This window comes from Schistocerca piceifrons, unplaced genomic scaffold (genome assembly GCF_021461385.2).
Source record: "Schistocerca piceifrons isolate TAMUIC-IGC-003096 unplaced genomic scaffold, iqSchPice1.1 HiC_scaffold_1682, whole genome shotgun sequence".
NCBI classification, from domain to species: domain Eukaryota; kingdom Metazoa; phylum Arthropoda; class Insecta; order Orthoptera; family Acrididae; genus Schistocerca; species Schistocerca piceifrons.
The window spans coordinates 3,424,102-3,450,329 of record NW_025727548.1 but is presented as its reverse complement, the minus strand read 5'-3'; the positions used below and the strand labels follow the sequence as shown (position 1 = coordinate 3,450,329).

Here is a 26,228-nt window from a genome sequence, read left to right as displayed (position 1 = left end):
CACATGTCTCTGAGTACACTATAATGTCATCTAAATAACAAAGACAAATCGTCCACTTCAGGTGACGTAGAAGGTTATCCATCATCCATTCAAAAGTTGCTGGTGCATTACACAAACCAAATGGCATTACCTTAAACCCATACAGGCCCTCAGGGGTGATGAATGCAGTTTTCTGATGATCAGGCTTATCTACTTCAATATGCCAGTATCCCGGGTACATGTCCATGGTTGAGAAAAACTTAGCCTCCTTCAGACCATCTAGTGTATCATCAATTTTTGGAAGAGGGTAAACGTTCTTTTTAGTTATCTTATTAAGCTTCCTGTAATCAACACAAAAGCACCAACTGCCATCCTTCTTCCTGACAAGGGCCACTGGTGATGACCATGGGCTCTGCGAAGGTTGAATGAAGTCATTTTTCGTCATTTTCTCTATCTCATCGCAAATTATTTGACGTTCAGTTGCTGACACATGGTATGCTCTCTGGCTTATTGGTTGATAGTCTACAGTGCTAATCTGGCCATTCAAACTTCTTGCATGTAATTCTTTTTTGATGCATTGTCTCAATATACTGGCACCATTTTATAAAGTCGTCTGCTGTCGAAACCTCCTTCAGGAGTAGGGCTTGATACATGTCCTCAGCAACACCCTTCATGATATGTGCAACCTTATCTTCCTCCTTCATTCTAGGATCCACTATTTTACACAGCTCGAAGCTGTCTTGAATGTAGGATGCAGTAGTTTCTTGTGGATGCTGTGCCCTGCACTTTAATTTATCATCAGCCTTGCCTTTCTGTCACTGTGTGTCACTGAAATACTTGCGCAGTTCCACCCAGAATACTTTGCACCTTGTTAACTTCTCCTCGTTGTTCTCATACCACTGCTTGGCAGTACCCTCCAAGTAGAAAAATACGTTAGCCAAACACACAGTGTTATCCCATTTGTTAAATTTGGCCAAATGCTCATATACCTTCAGCCACTTGTTTGGATCTTGGCCATCGTCACCAGAGAACCCAGAAGGATGTCTCATGTGGTGGCACACAGTCGCTGTCATTGTAATATCCTCTTCTTCTTCTGTCTCCGGTAGATTGCAATCTGTTGAATATGGCCCAAACTCAGGTTTCTCGCCACATTAACGGTGGCTCTGTTGTGGCCTGATGGGAGCAACTGTGTCGTCACAGGTTCCAATACCCAGCATCTCCACCAGAATAATGTCATGTAGAAGAAGGTGTACTTAGATGAATGATGGACACTTACTTCACTTAAAGAAGATTTATTCAGCACTTGCACGTACAAGAGCACAGAGCCTTTGGCCAAACCACATACAATGTAACTTACCAAATGAAAGCATTGGTATGTTGATAGAGACACTAACAAACACAAACACACACACAAAATTCAAGCTTTCGCAACCCACGGTTGCTTGATCAGGAAAGAGGGAAGGAGAGGGAAAGACAAAAGGATGTGGGTTTTAAGGAAGAGGATAAGGAGTCATTCCAATCCCGGGAGCGGAAAGACTTACCTTAGGGGGAAAAAGGGACAGGTATACACTCGCACACACACACATATATAGAACATTCCAGTACGATGATTCTTGACATTTGTGGATACTTCTAGAATGTACTCAAACTGAATATAGAAATTAAAATGGTATACTGCAGGTGAGTTTTGAACTCAGCACCCCCCATTCAATAGTTTAGTATAATAACCACTACACCACAGTGCAAGTCAGCTTCTTCTGCGAAAAAGTGATTAAAAGTGTTACTTGAAAGCAGACTTGTTCTGTGATAATTATAACTAGAATTCTGTAAATTCAAAGCAAGAAGCAGTAATAAGAGAACTGTGGTATTAACAATGGTTTCTTCCCATAAAGTAGAAGCTTTCCAGCTAATCTTTAATGTTCATCTTAACCTGTGCAAGCACAAATAGAACTTAATAATTTGATAGGTAATTTTCAATAAGTGTGCAGTGTCAATTTCTCATCTACTTCTGTTGTTTATGAGCACCTCAAGTTGTTTCACAACTGTGAAAGTTTTATTTCAGTGCAGCAAGTATAAACACAATGAAAAGAATGAATGGCCTAGTAAGCAATGACACATTCACTTCATCTGTCAACCTCAAGTAAAAGCATTTGCCTTTGTTTCAAGGTATCTTTCTTCAGCATCTAGTGTATCCTACATTGTTTTTCTGTGATCTCTCTCAGCTCTGTATGTTGCATTAAGTGTTGGAAATTCCAGCACTTGCAAATGAAATGCTACTAAGTAAACAAAATGAGTAGCAGACCAGAATCCCAAATTCCATGCCCCTGATCAAAATGACACGAATAGGTTATCAACTTTATGTGACTTCACACATGAATGCATTGCTGTTACTGGGATGCATGCTGTTAGCATCGGTGTAGGGCATTAACTCTGAATGCATAACCATGTAAGAAATTTCAAAAGTCATTCAGTGCAAGACAAGCACATCTGTCTCTCAGAGAAGTGAAAGCCTTAACTAATTTCATTGCATACCACATCCAATATGACCTCTGTCTATGGCAGACACTGCATTTCTGCAAAGCCTCAGAGAAGCAACAGTGGTGTGCATTAATAAAAATCAAACAATCAATGTTTGTAAAGTTGTTGATGATGCTAATTTCTGTCTCATTAAAAAATAGTGAGCAATGAGGCTCTGAAATAATAAAAACCCATTTTGCAGAGAATAGATTCTTAATTATTATCATGGCCTCTGTGACCAGCTCTCCAATGAAACACAATTAGGTGGTTTGAATCCTGTCTATGCTGACAAGTTTCCAAAGATCAATGAGTTTTATCCAGTGAGTGTTTTGACATAAGCAATCATTGGTATCTAGTGACTCATTACAGAGTATTTTCTTTTGCATGCTGTTCCAGTTGCCTTTGTCAAATGTTCTACAATAAATACATTCACAGCAAAGCTAATGCATCTACTGTGGAAAATCTTAAAGGCTTGTAAAGAAACTGCCAAAGTTGTCCTGTAGTATTTGCTGATGTCAACATACATAAATGCATTCTTGCTGTATCACCCATATGCTTTTATTGTATGACACAATGAAGAGCTGTTCCTGCACCAATTTCTTCTTTACGTCAGTACCTATTGGTAACTATTATTTGAGGGATAGATGTTATAGGCCTTATGACACATGTGAGAATGGCCTGCCTTGGAGAGGACATAATGAATTCTCACTGTGCAGGAGAGCAAGAACTGATCTGAGAGTTCCTGTGGAGTAAGGCTGTGTGCCAGACCAGTACGTGAACCTGGAACTTTTGTCATTTGTGGGCAAGTGCTCTACTGACTCAGCTATGCAAGCACAACTCATGATGGCCCCTCATAGGTCCATTTCCAACAGTACCTCATCTCCTACCTTCCTACATGCTATATGGATCTTGGGTGTATAGAGGCAAGAAGGCATATATGGTCAAGTTTAAAGCAGTTGGCTGCTGACAACTAGCATGCTGCACTGGTATCGCCTCCAGCGCACCATTTGGAGCTTGGCATTGTCATATCCCACTGTTATCATTTCCGCTGCCCAAAGCTTTATGACTGCTAGTTTTCAAGAAGTTAACTTTTACAAACAGGAAAATTTCAGCAGTTTCAACAAGTTTAATGTAACACTGGGTGTGTTTAAAAATAAGAACAGATTTTTACTTATTTACAGACATAAGAGAATTTACACAGTATGTGAATTAAACAAATTTTTGTTTCAAGCTTGTTAAGAACTTAAAACTGGCCTTCTCTCGGTTATTTTGTGAACATATTTTATCAATTTGATGTTAATATAAATAAGTACACTGGACTGCACAGAGAGAAACAACCAAGACAATACACAGTACGGTAACATAATATGGAACAACTTGCATGTGACGGTAATTGACAATCTAACAGGAGTGCAGAATTTCATTTTATCATAGACCTACGTTAAGAGACTGCATGCCTTAAGTCCAGCAACACAATCCGTACCTATGAGGCAGTTCTTTTTATGCTGCACTCCAGTCTGCACACATCACTGAATCTTGCATGACTACAATAACACTCGCAAAAGGGTCAGTGTACCAACACAGAAAGAACAGACTATGTGATAAAATCAACTATTTTGTTGAGGCCCCTTACTTGCCAATGTGGTTGACATTAAGAATGCACAACATTTATGCAAAATTGAGAACAGTACTTATCTGAATTCAGGGAGTTTGGGAGACAAACTTATGTGGATACAAAACAATCCCATTGTGTTGTATTTAGTTACTCATAGATAACCTTAAAATCCCTTTGATGTTGTGCCATGTGGCTCTTAGGAAAGTTTTGGACTCTGCCTTTAATAAAATCACGTGATTTCTTCAGAACAAAAATCACACTAACAACCTGGACTCAACCACACGGCCATCGTCAACATCCTGTTACAACAATGAGCCAGTATACCAATGAAGGTCTCAACCCACTGACCGACAGTTGGTTGAGTCATGATGTATGGCCTCCCATATGCTTTGTTCTCTTAAACTACCTCCATCTAAGTCTGTAGATATTGCCACCAGGAAAAATAAACATTGAAACGGCAACTAAAAAGACTGCCTATGTGGATGATGTAACCAAGGCAGATTACAGTCTGAAGTAGGTCCGACATCAGCCAAGCCCCAAGACATTTTCTTCCATTCAATGGCCTGTCTGTCTTACTTAGAACATTGGAGGCTGCTGTGACAGCGGACAAGCTACTTTATCAGTTATTTGTCTATCAAAACTGCAGTGTCCTATATTGTTTTCTCCAGTGGATACTCTTTAGCCTGCATCTCGTGGTCGTGCAGTAGCATTCTCGCTTCCCACGCCCGGGTTCCCGGGTTCGATTCCCGGCGAGGTCAGGGATTTTCTCTGCCTCGTGATGGCTGGGTGTTGTGTGATGTCCTTAGGTTAGTTAGGTTTAAGTAGTTCTAAATTCTAGGGGACTGATGACCATAGATGTTAAGTCCCATAGTGCTCAGAGCCATTTGATACTCTTTAGCAAAACTCTCTGAAAAATTTTCGTTTCATTTTTACTGTCTTAAAATGCATTTTTCGGATGTACTATTTTTCTTTCCTTGATTGTCCTTTCCTTAGACTCATCTGTTCACTAATTTCCAAGGGATATCTGTCCTCAGAAATTCAGTCCTACTAATTGTTTGTGCCTTAGCGAAACCTTATGTCAGCTCTCCAGAAACTTTCAGCAACTATGCTCTCCTGCCAGCTCTAATGACGTGGTGCCCTTGTCCCCCCCTTCCCCCTCCCTTTCCTCCCTATGCAACAATGGTAGCTTCTTGCCTTCAGGTGGTCCTACAAATTCTAATGTCAGTGCTTAGTTGAAACTGATTTATCTTGAGATCTAACTCTCAAATCACAAAGCATGTTTTCACAAAACTTACTGTAATCAAATTGTATGCCCATCATCCTGTGACTGCATATACTTATCACTCTCCTTCATTATTTTAATTTATCGAGAGATTAGCTATGAGTTTGCTGAGCATGCAAAGTGGAAGAATCTACCACTGTCATGTCTCAATCTTCTCACATTGTTTTTGAAACTTCCATGAGCTCTGAATATCGGTTCATGATAAACTTCTCTTTCCTTTATTTCTACATCATGTAGGTATATTTTACTTTCTCACATTTTCTCCTGGCCCCAACTGTTCACAGCCTTCAATTCTGGCATTTTCATTTCCTTTACCAAGTCTTACCAGTTTTTAGAACACCCCCCAACATTTAGCACTATATATCTTAAGAAAACATGCACTGATAGTAACACCAGTTAATTCCAATACAACATATTTCAGTAAGAGTATCTCTTTATGCTATGTATGTAGTGTTATCACAGTTACTTTGTCGTACCACTTAACACTTCGCATCTAACTTCACCACACAGTTTCACATGCTAGTGCTGGTGTGTTAACCTATAAGATATGAGGTAAGTGATTATGATCCTCCACCTTGAGATGTAACCCTAGGCATGGGACAAAAGAGAGTATTGCTGTCCGCCATGTCTGCCATGACACCTTCTTTCTCATCAACACCATGGTCCACTTCAATTGCTACTCCAGAGCCCTCTTTCTCAAGATGTGAGCTAGGTTCATATATCTCAGAATATAAGCCTCACAATGACACCTGAATGGTACCATTTTCCACACCATGTAACAAAGGTTGTTTTCTAACTACACACAGATTAATTTGTTATGCTGCATTTTCCAAATACACTCCTGGAAATGGAAAAAAGAACACATTGACACCGGTGTGTCAGACCCACCATACTTGCTCTGGACACTGCGAGAGGGCTGTACAAGCAATGATCACACGCACGGCACAGCGGACACACCAGGAACCGCGGTGTTGGCCGTCGAATGGCGCTAGCTGCGCAGCATTTGTGCACCGCCGCCGTCAGTGTCAGCCAGTTTGCCGTGGCATACGGAGTTCCATCGCAGTCTTTAACACTGGTAGCATGCCGCGACAGCGTGGACGTGAACCGTATGTGCAGTTGACGGACTTTGAGCGAGGGCATATAGTGGGCATGCGGGAGGCCGGGTGGACGTACCGCCGAATTGCTCAACACGTGGGGCGTGAGGTCTCCACAGTACATCGATGTTGTCGCCAGTGGTCGGCGGAAGGTGCACGTGCCCGTCGACCTGGGACCGGACCGCAGCGACGCACGGATGCACGCCAAGACCGTAGGATCCTACGCAGTGCCGTAGGGGACTGCACCGCCACTTCCCAGCAAATTAGGAACACTGTTGCTCCTGGGGTAACGGCGAGGACCATTCGCAACCGTCTCCATGAAGCTGGGCTACGGTCCCGCACACCGTTAGGCCGTCTTCCGCTCACGCCCCAACATCGTGCAGCCCGCCTCCAGTGGTGTCGCGACAGGCGTGAATGGAGGGACGAATGGAGACGTGTCGTCTTCAGCGATGAGAGTCGCTTCTGCCTTGGTGCCAATGATGGTCGTATGCATGTTTGGCGCCGTGCAGGTGAGCGCCACAATCAGGACTGCATACGACCGAGGCACACAGGGCCAACACCCGGCATCATGGTGTGGGGAGCGATCTCCTACACTGGCCGTACACCACTGGTGATCGTCGAGGGGACATTGAATAGTGCACGGTACATCCAAACCGTCATCGAACCCATCGTTCTACCATTCCTAGACCGGCAAGGGAACTTGCTGTTCCAACAGGACAATGCATGTCCGCATGTATCCCGTGCCACCCAACGTGCTCTAGAAGGTGTAAGTCAACTACCCTGGCCAGCAAGATCTCCGGATCTGTCCCCCATTGAGCATGTTTGGGACTGGATGAAGTGTCGTCTCACGCGGTCTGCACGTCCAGCACGAACGCTGGTCCAACTGAGGCGCCAGGTGGAAATGGCATGGCAAGCCGTTCCACAGGACTACATCCAGCATCTCTACGATCGTCTCCATGGGAGAATAGCAGCCTGCATTGCTGCGAAAGGTGGATATACACTGTACTAGTGCCGACATTGTGCATGCTCTGTTGCCTGTGTCTATGTGCCTGTGGTTCTGTCAGTGTGATCATTTGATGTATCTGACCCCAGGAATGTGTCAATAAAGTTTCCCCTTCCTGGGACAATGAATTCACGGTGTTCTTATTTCAATTTCCAGGAGTGTACTTTCAGAATAATTTTAGTCATGACTTTAGTGATGGAAGCTTACCATTATTGCTCATTATGATTTACTCTGTCCAAGGAATACCACTCATGACTCCATAGACTTTTTTCCCTGTCCATTAATGTACTTTTTTGTTTTTCATAGACTGAAAATGATACTTTCTTGATTGCATTTGCTAGACTTACTCAATCACTAGATCTTTTTATATTTACACTCCTGAGTCCACCTATTCTGGTGCTCCACACTGCTCAGTCTCTTATTTCCTTAGCCAATCACATAAAATATACAGGTCACACACCTGTCTGTGACACAAATCACTCATCTTCTTAACATCACATCCTTGCAATCGTATATACTACACATTCCGCACTGTTACTTTAGTTCCAAGTAACATTTGTATTATATTTATTCCTCTTGTAACCTATTTTACTTAAACCATAAAAACACTGTTCATACTTGTATATCAGAGTGTTACTTCCAATGTTGTTATTTACCCAGAATTCTGTCTTGTTTTCACTTCATGTCCCCCTTGTTATTTTCTCTGTATTTCAAAACTCTATTCACACTGTTCTACTTTTGGGATTTTACGTTTATCATGATATCTTCATGACATCCTGTATCCAACCATTGACTTACTTCACATATTCTCTTGCCATTTTAATGACTTCCCCACTTCAATTGTCTATATGCACATACTGAAGATTATCAACAATATATTAAACAAAAGAGGAAGAGAATAGAAGAAGGAAAGAATGCATTGTTCTACCCAGCTCAAGTACGCACAGTCGCCTCACTGTGAAGTTTCCCATAGAGCAGGAAACCTCATACCCTTTTTAATGTGCCTCATCCACCATCCCTTGATCAACTTTCCACAGATCTGTTTCTGGTCCTCCTTCCAGAGGATAACTCTTACATCCTTTTTCTGCTTCCCTTTGAACTCCAAAACAATATAAACTTATATAACTTATATTTCATACTTCTTTTTTCACAATAAAGGATGGCAGCCAAAAACAGTTGCAGGATAGAATTTTTTTATTAAAATTCTTGACCAAGGTTTCGGTACATATAAACATACCTTCATCAGAAGTACATTTCTGAAATTACATCATGCACTGGAGAATAATGAAACAATTATGCCAAAAGGCGTCGTCAGTAATTAAAATATCATCTCTATTTGTACGACATGTGTAATGGGTACAGGATCAAAGCGAACAGTTTAACAATGTTACTTCGCCTAGGCGAAGTAACATTGTTAAACTGTTCGCTTTGATCCTGTACCCATTACACATGTCGTACAAATAGAGATGATATTTTAATTACTGACGACGCCTTTTGGCATAATTGTTTCATTATTCTCCAGTGCATGATGTAATTTCAGAAATGTACTTCTGATGAAGGTATGTTTATATGTACCGAAACCTTGGTCAAGAATTTTAATAAAAAAATTCTATCCTGCAACTGTTTTTGGCTGCCATCCTTTATTGTGAAGAATTTTAACAGTTGCTGCTGCAGCCATGTTTAAAATCTTGTCATACTTCTTTTTCGGTACAACCTTTGGTCCTACTTGGAAGTTCAAAATTTCCCAGAAATGGCTCCTTTTACTAAAAAAATTGTGTTACTACTGCCTTTTCCTAAGTAAACTCAGCATGAACAGGTGCTATGAAGTTCTAGTGGTACCAAAATGGGCGCCTTGTCATCCTCAGCCCACAGGCATCAATGAATATGGATGTGGAGGGGCATGTGGTCAGCACATCGCACTCCTGACCGTTAGTCAGTTTACATGACCGGAGCTGCTACTTCTCCAACAAGTAGCTCCTCAGTTTGCCTCACAAGGGCTGAGTACACCCCACTTACCAGCAGCGCTCAACAGACCGTCCAAGTTCTAGCTCACTCTGACAGTGTTTAACTATGCTGATCTGATGACTGCCTTTTCCTGCATGCTGATATTTTGTTAGAAAACGAATATTTGCATACTTGGAAATACACATGGTTTATTAGTTACTGGTTCAACACAAAGCACGTACAACAACAACAACAACAACAACAACATACAGAGAAACCACACACAGGTGCATATTACTAACCACTGAGCATGAAATACTGACTTTAGTTATTAAAGAACACCAAAGATGTAAAATGCATTAACACTCTCCCTTATTTAATAACTTGCAAAGTCTAATCTTATTACATAAATACTGATATCTAATCGAAAACAGAGGCTTTTTTAGTATATCAGCAAGTTGTTCTACAGTATCTACTTTTGCAACTATGATTTCATAAGCACTAAATAGTTCACAAACAAAGAAATGCCTTATATGAATATGCTTCGTTCTTCAGTGAAACTTGGGATTCTGGGCAAGCCAGATAGCAGCTTCATTGTCAACCTCCAGAACTGGTGTTGCCTCCAATTGGTCCAATTCTGTCAGAAGCTTCTTGATCCAGACAATTTCCCGAGCAGCTCCACTGGCAGCCACAACCTCAGCTTCAGTTGTGGATATGGCAGCAGAAGATTGCCTTTGACTAATCCAGGTGATGGGTACCCCAGAGTACAGACAAAGGACACCAGATGTTGAGAGCCCAGAGCCAAGATCACCACCAATGTGGTCAGCATCACTAGAACACTCTAAAACCTGCTTCCTAGAATTGTTTTTATATAAAAGTCCATAATTTGTTGTGCCTCTCAGGTATTGTAAGATTCTTTTAACTTTCACTACATCACAATCTGTTGATTTCATGATGCACCTGACAGCATATGCAATGTCAGGATGTCTCCCACACATCAGAAACATCAGTACTCCAACAGCTTGGCTGTATGGAAATTCAGAGTTGCAAGGACTTTCTTCTGTATCATTGTCATTTATAATGGGTGTAGGTACAGCCTTGCAGTTCTTCATGTTGAAACGCTCTGGTGTTTTCCTGTGTAATGAGTCTGACTTGCACATACAGTTCCACGTTCTTGTTGGTCAATTTCCAGACCTAAGAAAAATGATGCAGGCACTGAAGTAATTTTAAACTCTTCTCTTAAATCACTGACAATGTCTTCAAATTCCTGTTCACTGTGAGCTGCAATCAGACCATCATCAACATAAAGCACAAGGAATATTTTCTTACAGCCTTACTGTCTCACAAAAAGACATGGATCAGCTTCACTCCTCAGAAAGCCCAGTTTAGTGAGATGATTACTGTACTTCTAATTCCAGCAATGCAGAGCCTGTTTCAGTCTGTATGGACTTTTCTTCAAGCAACATACTCTCCCAGACCCATCATCACATCCTTGAGGTTGTTGCATATAAATGGTTTCTTTTAAATCAATATAAAGAAAAGCTGTTGAAACATCAATTTGTAAAAGTTTCATGCTCTCCCTTGCAGCAACACTTAGCAGTGCTCTGAACGTGCTCTGAATGTCTGCTCATAGTCAACTCCTCTCTGCTGTGAATAACCCTTAATCACCAATCTTGCCTTGAATTTATTGACTGAGCCATCAGCATTTGTTTGAATTTATACACCAATCTATTAGGAATGGACATCTTTGCATATGGTAGGTCAACCACATCCCTCGTTTCATTTTCTTGAAGAGCTTTTATTTCAGAATCCATAACTTCCTTCCAGAAATCGTTTTGAACAGACTTCATGGCATCGCTGTATGTTTCTGGTTCTTGGAAAGATATTGAGAGGTTCATTACATAATCATTAAACTTTTGTGGAGGTCTGAGGGTTAACCGATCACGCAGACATGGTAAAGCTTCTGCACTTGTGTCTTCCTGATCTTCCTCCTGAGGGTCTTCATCTACATCCAAGGAACTGCCATCCTCTTCACTCTCACTATCAATACCATTGGTCTTCAGTCTGAGGTACTGGATCCTGATGACTGAAAACATTCACTGGAAGAGTTGAACTTTTCTCACTCTTCAGTGGCCTCTCCTCGAAGATGACATCTCATGACCTAATGAGTGTGCACACCTCTCCACAATAAATTCTGTAACCCTCATTATGATCATATTCAATAAGGACACATTTCAGTGCTTTTCGGTCCATGTTCCTCCTCTGTTGTTTTGGAATATGAGCATAGCAAGTGGAGCCTGTCACCTGCGGATGTTTCAGGCTAGGCTTCCTTCCATACCACAATTCATATGAATATGTTCCTGGAATACTGGAAGGCCCTTTTCGGTTTAGAATGTAGGTTGTGGTGTTCACCATCTCTGCCCAAAGTTTCTGTGGAATGTTTGCATGTGCATGCATTATGGCCCTGGCAGTTTCCACAACTGTGCAGTTCTCTCTTTCACTGCACCCATTTTGTTCTGGAGTGTAAGGCATTGTGAGGCGTTGAATTACACCCTCTTTGTGAAGAATCTCTTTTGCTTGTTTGTTGTCAAATTCTTTCCCATTATCACTCAGAAGTTCCTTGATGGTATGTCCAGCAGCTTTTGCTTCAGCTATTAACTGCCTTAACTTTTCTGCAGACTTTTCTTGCATGAAATATGTTGCCCTAAACTTTGTACAATCATCTTTGAAAAGAACAAAATACCAGTGCCCTGACACAGAAGGTACTTGAAACGGACCACATACATCAGCGTGAATAAGTTCACCTGGTTCTGCTGTCCTCTTTCTGTTGCCAAATGGCAAACGAAGAGCCTTGACATAAATACAGCCTTCACAAAGTTCACTGTCCATTTCCACCTCATTATTTAACTCGCTACAAAGTACAGACTTCACATGGCGGCTTGTTCTGGTTTCCAAATGTTTCATGATAAAGCTGCAACGTATTGTCTCTGCTAGTGGTATTAACTGCGCTGAGGGAGCTAGGTTTCACATTTCTTACAGCAAGTTTAAAATGGCCTACAAAGCAATCACAGACAACTGCCAATCTAGTAACATTATCAATCTTAAGATGACAAATTTCTGCAGTTTATGTGAATTTACTTTCTGGATGTTTATCCTTTATTGCAAGAACAGATAATAGGTTGTTGTGAATCTGAGGTACATACCATACATCTGTCAAGGTAATTCTGTTCCATTTTCCTCCAACTGCTGCTTTAATGTCTATTGAACCTTTTTCCAATTGCTTCAATTATGTCACCATTAGCTGTAGTAACTGACTGTTTTGTTAGAAAACGCTGAAATGTTTTGAAACAATTCCTGTCATTTGTAATATGACTTGTTGCACCATTGTCTATATACCAGTCATCATTTCTACATTCAGAGTTCATCACAGAAGATGTCATAGCAAGAAGTAGCATATTTGTATCTGTGGTAGCTGGTTTTGGAGGTTTGCCATCTGCTGCCCACTTTCTGCACACTTCAATTGTATGGTTAGGTTTCTTGCAGTAATTACATATTAATTTCTTTTTCTCTGTTGGATTTACTTGCTGAAATGACAGCCTTGATGAGTCTGTAGTGAGGGCTTCTTGTTTACTAAAATCACCCTCCTTTGTACTCCGAGCTTTTTCATATGCACACAATTGATTTGTTAAATTATCAATTGTTCTGTCATCTCTATATGTTAGCATCCAACTAGATTTAAACCAAAAATAGTCTTCTGGTAGTGTTCCTTATATTTTACAAATAAAAGACAAATCAGGCATTTCTGAATTATTTACGATATCTTTGGTCATTTCTGGTTTCAATTCACTCCACAAATATTTCTGTTAGGAAATATGTGTCACAATATCATCTTCAGGAGCCTTTTTGTAACTAAAGAACTCCAAACAAAGGTTGTACACTTTGTCTTCAGAGACACCATCAAATATTTTGTGTGATTCTGTCCACACTTCATACGCTGTATTTAGATGCATTATTTTCTGTTAAGTTTTTTCCAACATAATTGTAGTCAAAACAAGTAGAGCGTTGCTGTCTACTTTGTTAAAAGCTTCTAAAGCACTTTTATAGATCGCCCTTTGTTCAACGGTAGCACTTTCTGAAATAATACTAGGTTTCACTGTCCTGCCTTCCACAACATCAAGTGCACCAGGAATTCCTCATAGACAAATACTTATTTTGTATTTCCAAATGTTCCAATTTGTTTTGCCTTCCACAACTCCGATGTTGATAATTCTCATTGAATCCATAGTGGTTGCATGGAATTAACAACTTCAAAAATGTCTTCTTGGAGATAACTTTAAAAACCTTTTGCACAGAGCTACGTTATTATTTTTGTACAAGTGTCCTTTTAACACACACCTGGGCCCATAACCTGCTGAGATTTTCTTAGAAAAAAAAATATTTGCATATTTGGAAATACATGTGGTTCATGGTGTGGGTTCCTGTAGTCATGTCCTAGTTCATGAACCACAGGCAACGTGTGAGTGGCCAAGTAAGTGGTCCCGACAGTCGGGATACCAGTTACTTTGGAATAAGGCTGGGCATCTCGGACATATTCTGAGTCGTGGTCACCTTTGTGCTCATACGGCAAAGACTACTAAATCCACCAGTTAGTCCCTCAGCGGTTAGGGGTAAAACCCAATGGGACTCGGGGCAAGTAAGGCTAGCAACCTGCTTCCCTGATACTTTAAATATGATGCTGGCAACAATCAGACCAAAATGCCTCGGACCTTTGGAGGTGACGGAGTCCCACCTCTAACTGACAAACCAGGGACTCCAAAGATACGACTTGGCAAACAAATGGTAATGAGATGGGGAGCTATTAATATCAATGGGGGCTACTCTGGGAAGAAGGTAGAGCTGGCAGAGGCTGCAAGTAAGATGGGGCTGGACGTTTTAGCTGTTAGTGACATTCGGGTAAGGGTTGAGAAAGAAGAGGAAGTGGGAGAATACAAGGTCTACCTGTCAGGAGTCAAAGCAGGAATAGCACAATGGGGTGTAGGGCTTTACATCAGGAAAGAAATGGAACCTAGCATAGTTGCAATAAGGTATGTAAACGAACGACTGATGTGGATAGATTTGACAGTGTCTAGCAAGAAATTAGGATTGTGTCAGTATATTCGCATTGTGAAGGGACAGATCAAGATAAGATGGATAGTTTTTATGAGGCACTCAGTGATGTAGTTGTTAGAGTAAAGGACAAGGACAGTGTTCTGCTCATGGGTGATTTTAACGCCAGGATTGGAAATCGAACAGAAGGGTATGAAAAGGTTATGGGTAAATTTGGAGAGGATATGGAGGCCAACAGGAACGGGAAACAACTCTTGGATTTCTGTGCCAGTATGGGCTTAGTAATCACAAACTCCTTTTTTAAACATAAGAACATTCACCGGTATACTTGGGAATGCAGGGGAACCAGATCTGTCATTGACTATATAATAACAGATCAGGAATTCAGGAAGGCTGTGAGGGACACACGTGTATTCAGGGAATTCTTTGATGACACTGATCATTATTTAATCTGCAGTGAAATTGGGATTGTGAGGCCGAAAGTGCAGGAGGTCAGGTCCATATGTAGGAGGATAAGAGTGGAGAAACTTCAGGATAAGGAAATCAGGCACAAGTACATAACAGCGATCTCAGAAAGGTACCAGTTAGTTGAATGTAGTCAATTACAGTCATTGGAAAAGGAATGGACAAGGTACAGGGACACAGTACTAGAAGTGGCTAAAGAATGTCTTGGAACAGCAGTGTGTAAAAGTAGGATGAAGCAAACAGCTTGGTGGAATGATACAGTCAAGGCAGCCTGTAAAAGGAAAAAGAAGGCGTATCAAAAATGGCTACAAACCAGAACCCAGGTAGACAGAGAAAATTATGTTGAGGAAAGAAACAAAGCCAAACAGATAATTGCAGCATCCAAGAAGAAATCGTGGGAAGACTTTGGAAACAGGTTGGACGCTATGGGTCAAGCTGCTGGAAAACCATTCTGGAGTGTAATCAGCAGTCTTCGAAAGGGAGGTAAGAAGGAAATGACAAGTATTTTGGACAGGTCAGGAAAACTGCTGGTGAATCCTGTGGATGCCTTGGGCAGATGGAGGGAATATTTTGAAGAGTTGCTCAATGTAGGTGAAAATGCGATCAGTAATGTTTCAGATTTTGAGGTAGAATGGGATAGGAATGATGATGGAAATAGGATCACATTTGAGGAAGTGGAAAAAATGGTCAATAGATTGCAGTGCAATAAAGCAGCTGGGGTGGATGAAATTAAGTCGGAACTCATCAAATTCAGTGGAATGTCAGGTTTTAAATGGCTACACAGGATAATTGAAATGGCCTGGGAGTCGGGACAGGTTCCATCAGAGTGGACAAAAGCAGTAATCACACCAATCTTTAAACATGGAAACAGAAAAGATTGTAACAACTATAGAGATATCTCTTTAATCAGCGTTGTGGGTAAAATCTTCTCAGGTATTGTTGAAAGGAAAGTGCGAGTATTAGTTGAGGACCAATTGGATGAAAATCAGTGTGGGTTTAGGCCTCTTAGAGGTTGTCAGGACCAGATCTTTAGCTTACAGCAAATAATGGAGAAGTGTTATGAGTGGAACAGGGAATTGTATCTATGCTTTATAGATCTAGAAAAGGCATATGACCGGGTTCCTAGGAGGAAGTTATTGTCTGTTCTACGAGATTATGGAATAGGAGGCAAACTTTTGCAAGCAATTAAAGGTCTTTATATGGATAGTCAGGCAGCAGTTAGAGTTGATGGTAAATTGAGTTCATGGTTCAGAGTAGTTTCAGGGGTAAGACAAGGCTGCAACCTGTCTCCACTGTTGTTCATATTATTTATGGATCATATGTTGAAAACAATAGACTGGCTGGGTGAGATTAAGATATGTGAACACAAAATAAGCAGTCTTGCATATGCGGATGACTTAGTTGTGATGGCAGATTCGATTGAAAGTTTGCAAAGTAATATTTCAGAGCTAGATCAGAAATGTAAGGACTATGGTATGAAGATTAGCATCTCCAAAACGAAAGCAATGTCAGTGGGAAAGAAATATAAACGGATTGAGTGCCAAATAGAAGGAACAAAGTTAGAACAGGTGGACGGTTTCAAGTACTTAGGATGCATATTCTCACAGGATGGCAACATAGTGAAAGAACTGGAAGCGAGGTGTAGCAAAGCTAATGCAGTGAGCGCTCAGCTACGATCTACTCTCTTCTACAAGAAGGAAGTCAGTACCAAGACTAAGTTATCTGTGCACCGTTCAATCTTTCGACCAATTTCGTTGTACGGGAGCGAAAGCTGGGTGGATTCAGGTTACCTTATCAACAAGGTTGAGGTTACGGATATGAAAGTAGCTAGGATGATTGCAGGTACTAGCAGATGGGAACAATGGCAGGAGGGTGTCCACAATGAGGAAATCAAAGAAAAACTGGGAATGAACTATATAGATGTAGCAGTCAGGGCGAACAGGCTTAGACGGTGGGGTCATGTTACACGCATGGGAGAAGCAAGGTTACCCAAGAGACTCATGGATTCAGCAGTAGAGTGTAGGAGGAGTCGGGGCAGACCGAGGAGAAGGTACCTGGATTCGGTTAACAATGATTTTGAAGTAATAGGTTTAACATCAGAAGAGGCACCAATGTTAGCACTGAATAGGGGATCATGGAGGAATTTTATAAGGGGGGCTATGCTCCAGACTGAACACTGAAAGGCATAATCAGTCTTAAATGATGATGATGATGATGATGATGATTGGAAATACATATGGTTTATTAGGTACCGGTTCAACACAAAGTACGTACAACAAGAAAAACAATATCCAGAAAAACCACACACAGGTGCGTATTACCAACATTAGCACTGCATGTACATTATTATACAACACCGCTCGACATTTACATCACAACAATTTATATTAAAGAATTGATACCTATGATTATGTTAACACAGTTTCTGAATTCTCAAACATGTGCAATTCTGTGACCACAACTTTGAACTGCAAGAGTAGTTTGACTTCATGTTGGATTGTTTTTGGACACCATCCCTGTAGCACCAAAAATTTTAACGTTACAGGTCAGCAGTAGTACTGTGTTCATTTTGCTAGGTGAAGTCACTGAAATCTGTGAACAGCTGTCAACCAGTACCTCACTTTCTAAGCCACCTACTGCTACTTTTACAATCGGATTGACATCAGCTGAAATGGGCACCAGCTCTCCCCCACAAAACAACTCTTTTATTTTGGCTTTTTTTTTTACCCAACTCAGTCACAGGCATCGAATTTCTATCTTTGCTCTTCCTATTCACCATTGAGTGTGGGAGTCTAAAAGCACACTGCATGAGTGCTGTCCAACCTTGATGGCAGTCATATTTGGCATCTCCATCAAATACGAATTTATAAATCATATTAGTGCTGTCCAGAGGCACTCTTGTGTTTTGTAATGAACATTCTTATTTGAATTCTCTCCCTTGCAGTTCAGAAGTGCTTGCTTCCTTGCAGTCTTTCATATACTGTTCTGGAGCCTGAAGTCCTCACACTTGCCACATCAACGAATTTTTACTTCTTATTGTTCCTGTTCCAGTCAGTTGCTTTTTGTCAAACTGTCACACTATCCCAATAGTACCAGCAGCATTTAATCCACCAGTTATGTCATAATAATAAATGGGATGCAAGTCAGGTGACTCTTCACACACACTCAGTGGTGCAGGAATGTCTCCCCCACTCATTAGTGTCTCCATTCTTACAAAGTTCAATAGAACTTCCCATCAGCTGCCCAACCAAGCTATTCAGCAATCTTGTTCCCCCACTGAGTGCACCTCCTCCCCACCAAGGTCACCTGTGGCAGCTGCTATATACACTTTATTTATGTTCCTCACTATTACTTGCCAGTTTTCTACTTAAAACTGGTCATCAGAATGATTGAAATTCTGTTGCCTGCCATGCACATCATCATAAGTGGCACGAGTCTTCCACCTTCCCGCAGCTCCTATGTTATATTTTGCACTGTACTGTAAGGGCCATGAGAATATTAGACTCTTTCAAGAAAATGTTCATAATTCTCGTAATTGTCATGGAGTGGTGCTACAAGTTCTCACCAAACACAGAATGGTAACAAAAGTTTTATACCCACAACAACAACTGTACAGCCACCCCACATCAGTACTTACAGATTGCCTTCATTGTGCCCTGGACAGGTTGAACTAGTCTTCGATCCAGAAATGTATGAGCAGTTCTCACTGAATTGCTGTAGACCAATATTCTTTCAAAAATTGGACCTTGATAATTTGTAAATTATTACAGTACTTAGTTACATCATTCACTTGTCTAAAGACAGCATCTTTGAATTGCTCTGCTGTAAAAGAAACAGACAGCGAATGAGTTGTAGAAAAGGTAGTAAGAGCAACTTGACTTTCTGCGAGTTGTATCCAAGGCTATATCCTCAAAGTCTTATGTGGATGGCCTTAGCCGCAGCTGGTTCCATGGCTAAGTAAAGATGAGGACAGCAACCAGGCAACAGTCGGTTACTGCTTCACAGTGGGCTAATAGCAACTTGTCCAGAAACACATGGAAGTATGACTTCTTGACATGGCTGGAAGTACGAGAAGATTGTACTGAAAGATGTTAGGCGATTAGCCAGTTTCATCCATAGTTAGTTTCACACTCTTATATATTATGGTCCAGCTTAATGGTATAAACAGTAACAAACATTATGAGCACAATGAAACAAACAAAAATTAACAAAATATAGGCACTAGCAACTTCACTAGGCAAAAATTAATTTATATCATTACCTTTGTCAAAGTATCATTAACCATAAAGCCACATGACAAGATTAAAATGTGAGGATGCTCCTAATATAACTATAAAATGTAGAAACTGTAGCTTATACATTTGAAATCCGTGGTAACAGCTAAAGAGGCGAAACTTCTAAAATGTAATAATTGTTTCCGGTATAAAATTTGTTTCATACTTGGAAACTGACTCCTTTTGATGAACTGTTCCTTGTGATATGCACCTCCCTCTACTCTTTATGTGTAAGGTCTATGTGTTTTGGCATAAAACTTGAAATTTGACATTTCTCTTATGTGGCATAGGCACCAGCACTTAAATCAGTGTCTTTGTTGTCCACAGGTGTGCTCGGTTGTCTTGGACACTCCTAATGTCCCCTGTGACAGGTCAGCCAGCAGCGACAAAGTCATTAGTATCAGGGTGCACACCCACCTTCCAGGCAATGAGAACAGCAGCTAATCATCGACGATGTTTTCTTTTTCTATTGTGGTGGGCATCCGCATACTATAAGCGCAGCCAACACACTAGCAGCACCACGTGCCGACGTCACGGGCACAGAGAAGACATCACCTATTGGCTGGAGACGCTGTGGCTCTGCTGTTACCACAACAGAAACATTACATCATTGTGAGGCTAACATCAGTACAGTCAGAAATGTTTACCTGGCATTTAAAACTGATTTTTGTTTACAATAAACAAATTATTTGAGCAACATGAGAATACTCATTGAGAGTAACTTATCATTGTTTAATAGTTCGCGTAACAACCTTCACTGAGATCAGTGTAGGGCATCTGTTTTAGCTTTGTACTAGAGCATTAGTTACACGACGATACATGCATTGGCCTATTCACTTTCATTCAGCATCTTGTTCCATCAGAAATTTAACAGCATTCTTGAAGGCGTTCACTGCCAACCACTTAGCCTATCTGTAGCAGTGTATGTTATGCGTCATCAACCTCACAATTTCTTTATGGTAGAACTCTCAATACAGACAAAGTTTCCAGAGCTTCATGTTTTCGAAGCCATCTTCAGAGTATAACAGTCCTAGATCGAGAGATAATGCCTGAGAAAAGAAACTTATAATAGAGAAGAATTTATCTGTGGTCGTCACAGACACAGCTACAAACTAATAATCCTGACTTTTTTCCCATGGAAATCTTAACACTTAAACATCGCTCTTGACATATTCTGCCTGAGAAAGGCCACACCAGTTAAGTTACCACACTGTATTCATTCGCTTCATCACAGATATTTCACATGAAAAGTCAAAATAAAAAGGAAATAATTTCATGCTTGGCAGAGCGAGTGCACCAGCATACATCATTGGTTCAGTAAATGACGTGTCACAGTCACATGACTGGCCATCGGTCCCTATCAGCCGACTTCCACAATTGGTGGCCAGAGTCTGGTGTGACATAGGCAAACTCTAGAGCACAATGTTTTGAGCTGGACCACAGCCAACAGCTCTTTCACACAACATTTTTTGATCTTTTTCTATTACTGAAAGTCAGAAAGTGAAACACATTATTTTTACTCTTCCATTGTAGCAAAATGATACCTTTAGCTTTTAGGGGAATGTAAATACATGTCAGGTATTGCACATCACATAGTAGATATCCATTGCTGTACCAAAACACTATTTCTGGGAAGTTGAATCTTCCCCCAAGTGGTGAGAGGTGGTAATAGCTAATGCATCCTGGAACATTGTCTAACATGATTGTTTTCATGGTGCAGGTGTTAATGGTGGGCAAAGGCATAATGTTATTGCGACATTATACTTGTTCCCCACGTTTGTCTTTCCAAAGGTGCATTCGGCACTGGCTTCTGTTTTATTCATATATATTACTTCTCAAGTCAACATCCCTTTTCTTCAAGACATGCTAATCGTACACAGATGACTGAGGCATCATTAGAAAATTTTTAATCGTTTCTCATACTGCATACCGGTTTTGTGCTAAGACTTACTATTTGTCGAAAATTTTGAACTATCGTAGGCAAAAGGGCATCATAGGTGTCCGGCATCATACCTGTAGTTTGTGAAGCTAACCTCTTACTCACGAACAAGAAACTCACTTTTCATTTTATCTTATTACAAATTACATCTTATTAACTGGATAATTTGTATACATCAGTGTCATAGACTATGACGGTGACCACTGCAGTAGTCCATTATCTCTGCCTGTTCTACAGGTTGACATTCCTATACGAATATGCCTTTCGAAATGACAAAAATATTAGCCCCTGCCAACATAAATTATGATTTACGTATTGCTGCTATGGCCTAACGTGCTTACATGAAGTACGAAATGCAATCAGAATCCTGAAATACAGTTAGAATTTATTTGAGGTCTTAGTGAATACCAGGTAAGAAGCGAATTAAAATTGCATTTGCTGTCACTATAAGCAAGTTATGGGGACAAAGTTTCAAATCGTATTTACCATATCCATTCTTTACTTACAGGCAGTCGCATGTAGCCATTTCAGGACAAAATAAATCAACCAACATTTTCTTATCTCTTAAGGAAAATGAAAAATAAAAAGTTCATGAAGCTCAAATTCTTATGCAATATATCATTTACAATTAGATATACTAAAGCTCTGGAAACAATTTCGTTCAAATTTTCTGTGTGGAAATATATAGAAAAGTGTGCGTCATAAATTTATGATTATTATTTCACTTTTTTGGTTTATTTTTAAAGAATTTTTATCAGTTCACAAACCATCTGTATCCCAACTACATTCTTATCCCAAATACTGTCATTATTTAAAACTATGAAAGCACTTAAGTTTCGTACAGGGCTCCTGATGAGTAATAATGTCCATCCGCATCGAACAGCTCTGTTGGAGGTGCTCTTGGAGTAGGAGGATATTTGGCAAATGGGCTGGCCTGTCCCGTGACGTAAATTTCATCGAGCACGTGTGAGATCCAGTAGGAAAACATATCAGTGGTGATCACACATTCCATTAAGACCCATGTCCCGCCATTTGTAATACCAGGGGACCATCATGAAACGCAGACACTTTAGTGTAATTCGACTTTGAATGAAGTTATTTCTGTTCTCATTGTGCACTTCATTCAGTAACCTTCTCTAATACACTGTAGCAATTCTTTCTATGAATGGCCCACATTTCATTGAACCATATTACTTGGCAGAGACACATCTTGTGAAAATTACGAACTTTTTGTCCATAAGGTTTGCACAACAGTTGTATTGCCATGACTTGACACACAAATAGCCAAGATATTGACGATAGTGCAAAACACCATTCACAGTAAGATTCTACACTGCTATTATGTTTCCATACTCAATCGCAATCACAAGGCCACCTGCAATTATCTACCACAACATCAGAATAGCCAATACGCAGTCAGATAGTGATGATAGCTCTACATACCGGTCCTGTAGTGAGAGATGACACGGGAGTATGACAAAATTTTCGTTCATCTCATCACATCTCCTACACGATAGTACATCATTTTATTTAGCAACATCAGTTGAAGTAACAATAAATCTCATTGCACCTCTGAGGTAGTGTCACCTTGAGCTACACCTGCATGAATACTCTGTAAGTCACCTTTAAGTGCCTGGCAGAGGGTTCATCAAAACACTTTTACTATTCCTCTACCGTTCCACTCTGTAACAGTGAATGGGAAAAACGGACTTTGCTGAAAAGATATCACTGCCCTGAAAAACAGTATTGTTTTAATGGCTGGCATCATCAGTCATGTAACATGTCCATCTCTCTCTCCCCTATTTTTTGATAATACTAAATGAGCTGCCCCTCACTGAGCTTTTTCAATGTCCTCTCGTCAGTCCCATCTGGTAAGGGTACCATACTGCACAGTCATACCCTAGCACAGGATGGACAATTATAATGTAGGCAATCTCCTTAGTAGACCTATTGCATCTTCTAAGTTCTCTGCCAGTAAAATGAAGTCTTTGGTTTGCCTCCCTCAAAATATTATCTATGTGATCATTCCAATTTCAGGAACATTGCATCATAATTATGAACAACACAGGCACTGCAATACTATAACTATCCACCGACAATTAGCAAGTGTCTTTCAATTAAAAATGTCACTCTTGTATGGCAATATACATAATTAACATATGAATGCTGGTTACAGACACATGATTGACAACATATGGAAATTTGGGTCTGGCTCAGATAGCCTAATGGTAAGGTGACCACTCGCGATAAGTGGGAAATCCGCATTTGAGTCCTGGTCCAGCACAAATTTTCATTATTGTCATTCAGTTATACAGTTGACGGTTGTCCAATGTGTGCCTGTTCCTTTCCACATGGATGCACATCTAAAGGAACATTGCATTGTACTTCAGAACAACAAAGCCACTGCAGTATTTTATTTATCCACCAATACTGGGCTAGTGACTTTCAATTAAAATATCTCTCCTGTACGGGAATATACATAACAGATGTACAAGTGCAGGTTGGCGACATACATGGAGAATACACAGGTAGCTAATGGTAAACTGACAGCTATCAATAAGCCAGAAATCTGCCACAATTCTAGGTCCAGCACAAAAAATTTTTTGTTGTCACTCCATTATACAGCTAATGTTTTTCCATATTTGCAACTACAACTACATTGCATGCACTTGTCTGACTCAGTTCTGTCCTATGGTATAATCTGCAACTTGTTGAAGTTTAAATGAAAAAAAAAAAAAAAAAAAAAAAATGATTGCTACAGAGGTTGAAATAAGAACATTTTGTCAAGTTGACAAGTAAATATCTTGAAGAAGCCTCTTCAGGGAGCTAAGATTTCATATACTTACATGTCAGTCATATGCTCCATACTGGTATTTCTGGTTGATGACAAATGTGAATTTAGGGTGAATTCATAAATTCACTAACACAATATTAGAATTAAATATAATTTTGATATAGATTAAATATAAATCTCTAGTTTTCAGAATGGAGCTTATTTATTCTGGTGCAAAACGTTATAATTGGTTATATATTGGCTTATGACAAGAAACTGAAAATATCCAAATATTTAAAGTTGAAATAAAAGAATGTAGTAGCCATTCTATGTGCAGTGTACTCAAGAATATATATTGTGTTTATGTTTGCAAGTATGTAGGCAGCTGGTTGTGGTCTGTATAAAGTTGCTGAAACGCTCTGTTTTAAGAGTTAAATTAAAATACTAGCTAATTAATGTATGGAAGAAGCCGTTCCCATTTCTTCTTTTTCTTTTTTCAAAGTAGTCATTTTCCTCCTCATTATTATACAAATTTTCATTCTCCTTCGATTTGGTCATGGGTATGTTGTCGCTGTAAAGGTGATCAACTTCCCTTGAAAGTTTTTTGAGCTCAGTGAGCAGCCAAACTTCAGGATTATCCCTGACATAACATTTGTAGCTGTTAAGACTGGAATCATATGACGATACAGTTTGATACACTGCCAAATATGGTACGTGGTTTTCTGTAAATGTGACGTGTGAGGCTGTAGGGTTACCTCCACAGTGCGTCACAGGAGCGAGGAGGCATTCAAAGTTGACATACACTACAAACAGGCATTGCTCCTGGCGGTGAGCATTCTTAAACTTTTTGAATTTGTTTTCCTCAGTAGGCGTGATAGCACCTACCGGGCCATTGGAAATGCAGTCTGCTAGGTACGCCACTAATAACTTGTCTGAGGAGAAATAATTCAGACACCTTAAGAAAATACGCTTTTTATGTTACTTTTTCGACACTGGCTGTAAAGGGGTCAAGACATGTCTTTGATCCAAACATAGTGATAATTATCACCTTCAGAGAAGATCAGCATGTTCACGTGCAGCTCACGCTCACCTGCAAATTTTGAGAAATGAAAGCGCCTGGCAACAATGTGCTTGTCTCGCTCATCTGACTTGCTTTTCTTCTCCAGGCCATAAACATGAACCAATATTCCAGTATTTTGTGCCTCAAATTTATGTATGTCCTGCATCTTGATGGGGAAATCGATACCATCAAAGTTATAACACCCATGGATATTATCACCTACATGGTGTGTACTGGGATACTGAGGATGATCTATGTAATTGTAATTTCTCTCACAAGCCAGGACTGATCATGCGAAACAAACCTGGTTGATTTTATTTTCAACATTATTGCATGCTCTCTTGTTAGCTATATCTTTAGGGAGCTTAATATAGCTTGACCCTCCATTTACCAGATCATAGACATCTATATGGATGTCCAGGTTGTAATGGTCCCCTAGTCGTTGATATAGCTAATTGCTGTAATCGCACTATTTCACTCCCGTTTACGGAGCTTGTTAGCACTTGATGTTTGGTTGGCGCCATTAAAATGTGTTGTAGTAATCGCTGCTGCTTGCTGGATCGCTGCTGTGTCTCGATGCTGATGCTGGCTCTAAATCTGGTTGTCTAGGGTTAAAAACATGAGGTCCGTGTTTTTTATGTGCTTTTGATGATAAAGAACGAGCAAAACCAACAAATATGTAACCTTCATATATTTATTACTCTGGTGGCCATCTTAATTCCACTGTCCACCAAAGACCATGACACAACACAAAGTAGTACTTCCTTTACATGATCTTTGCATTGTTTATCCACCTCAGACAATAACACACAAACACACTTTACCAAAGTGACATTCCGACTGCCTCCTCGACCCTTCTTGCTGCTTGTATTTATAACATTGTCAAAGAACTACTAAAAAGATATATAGTTTATAAGTCACATGTACATCTGTTATCATAATTTGTGCAGGTAAGTTATTAATTTGCATCGAGTGACATAATTCAACATGTTATGAAAATGACAGACAGATTTGTTGACTTGACAGAATAATTCTCTGTTACAAAAAGGCCATTTTTTAGAAGTTTGTCAATTGACTTCTCTAATTTGCATAAATAAGTAAGTAACATGAATTATTAAGAATTACATTGGTTTTCGTCTAAAATAGGATTGATTACGTGAATACTGAGTGAAAACGC

General features: G+C 40.1%; 1 long non-coding RNA gene across 2 annotated transcripts in view; it reads left to right on the top strand.

Moving 5' to 3' along the window:
• LOC124735539 overlaps window positions 1-20,477 on the top strand; it is an 80,956-nt gene extending 60,479 nt beyond the window's left edge. For both annotated transcript variants that reach the window (XR_007009442.1, XR_007009443.1), the window contains one exon: window positions 19,607-20,477. This is a non-coding gene — a long non-coding RNA (uncharacterized LOC124735539). The remainder of the gene's footprint in view (window positions 1-19,606) is intronic.
• The last annotated feature ends 5,751 nt before the right edge of the window (window positions 20,478-26,228 follow it).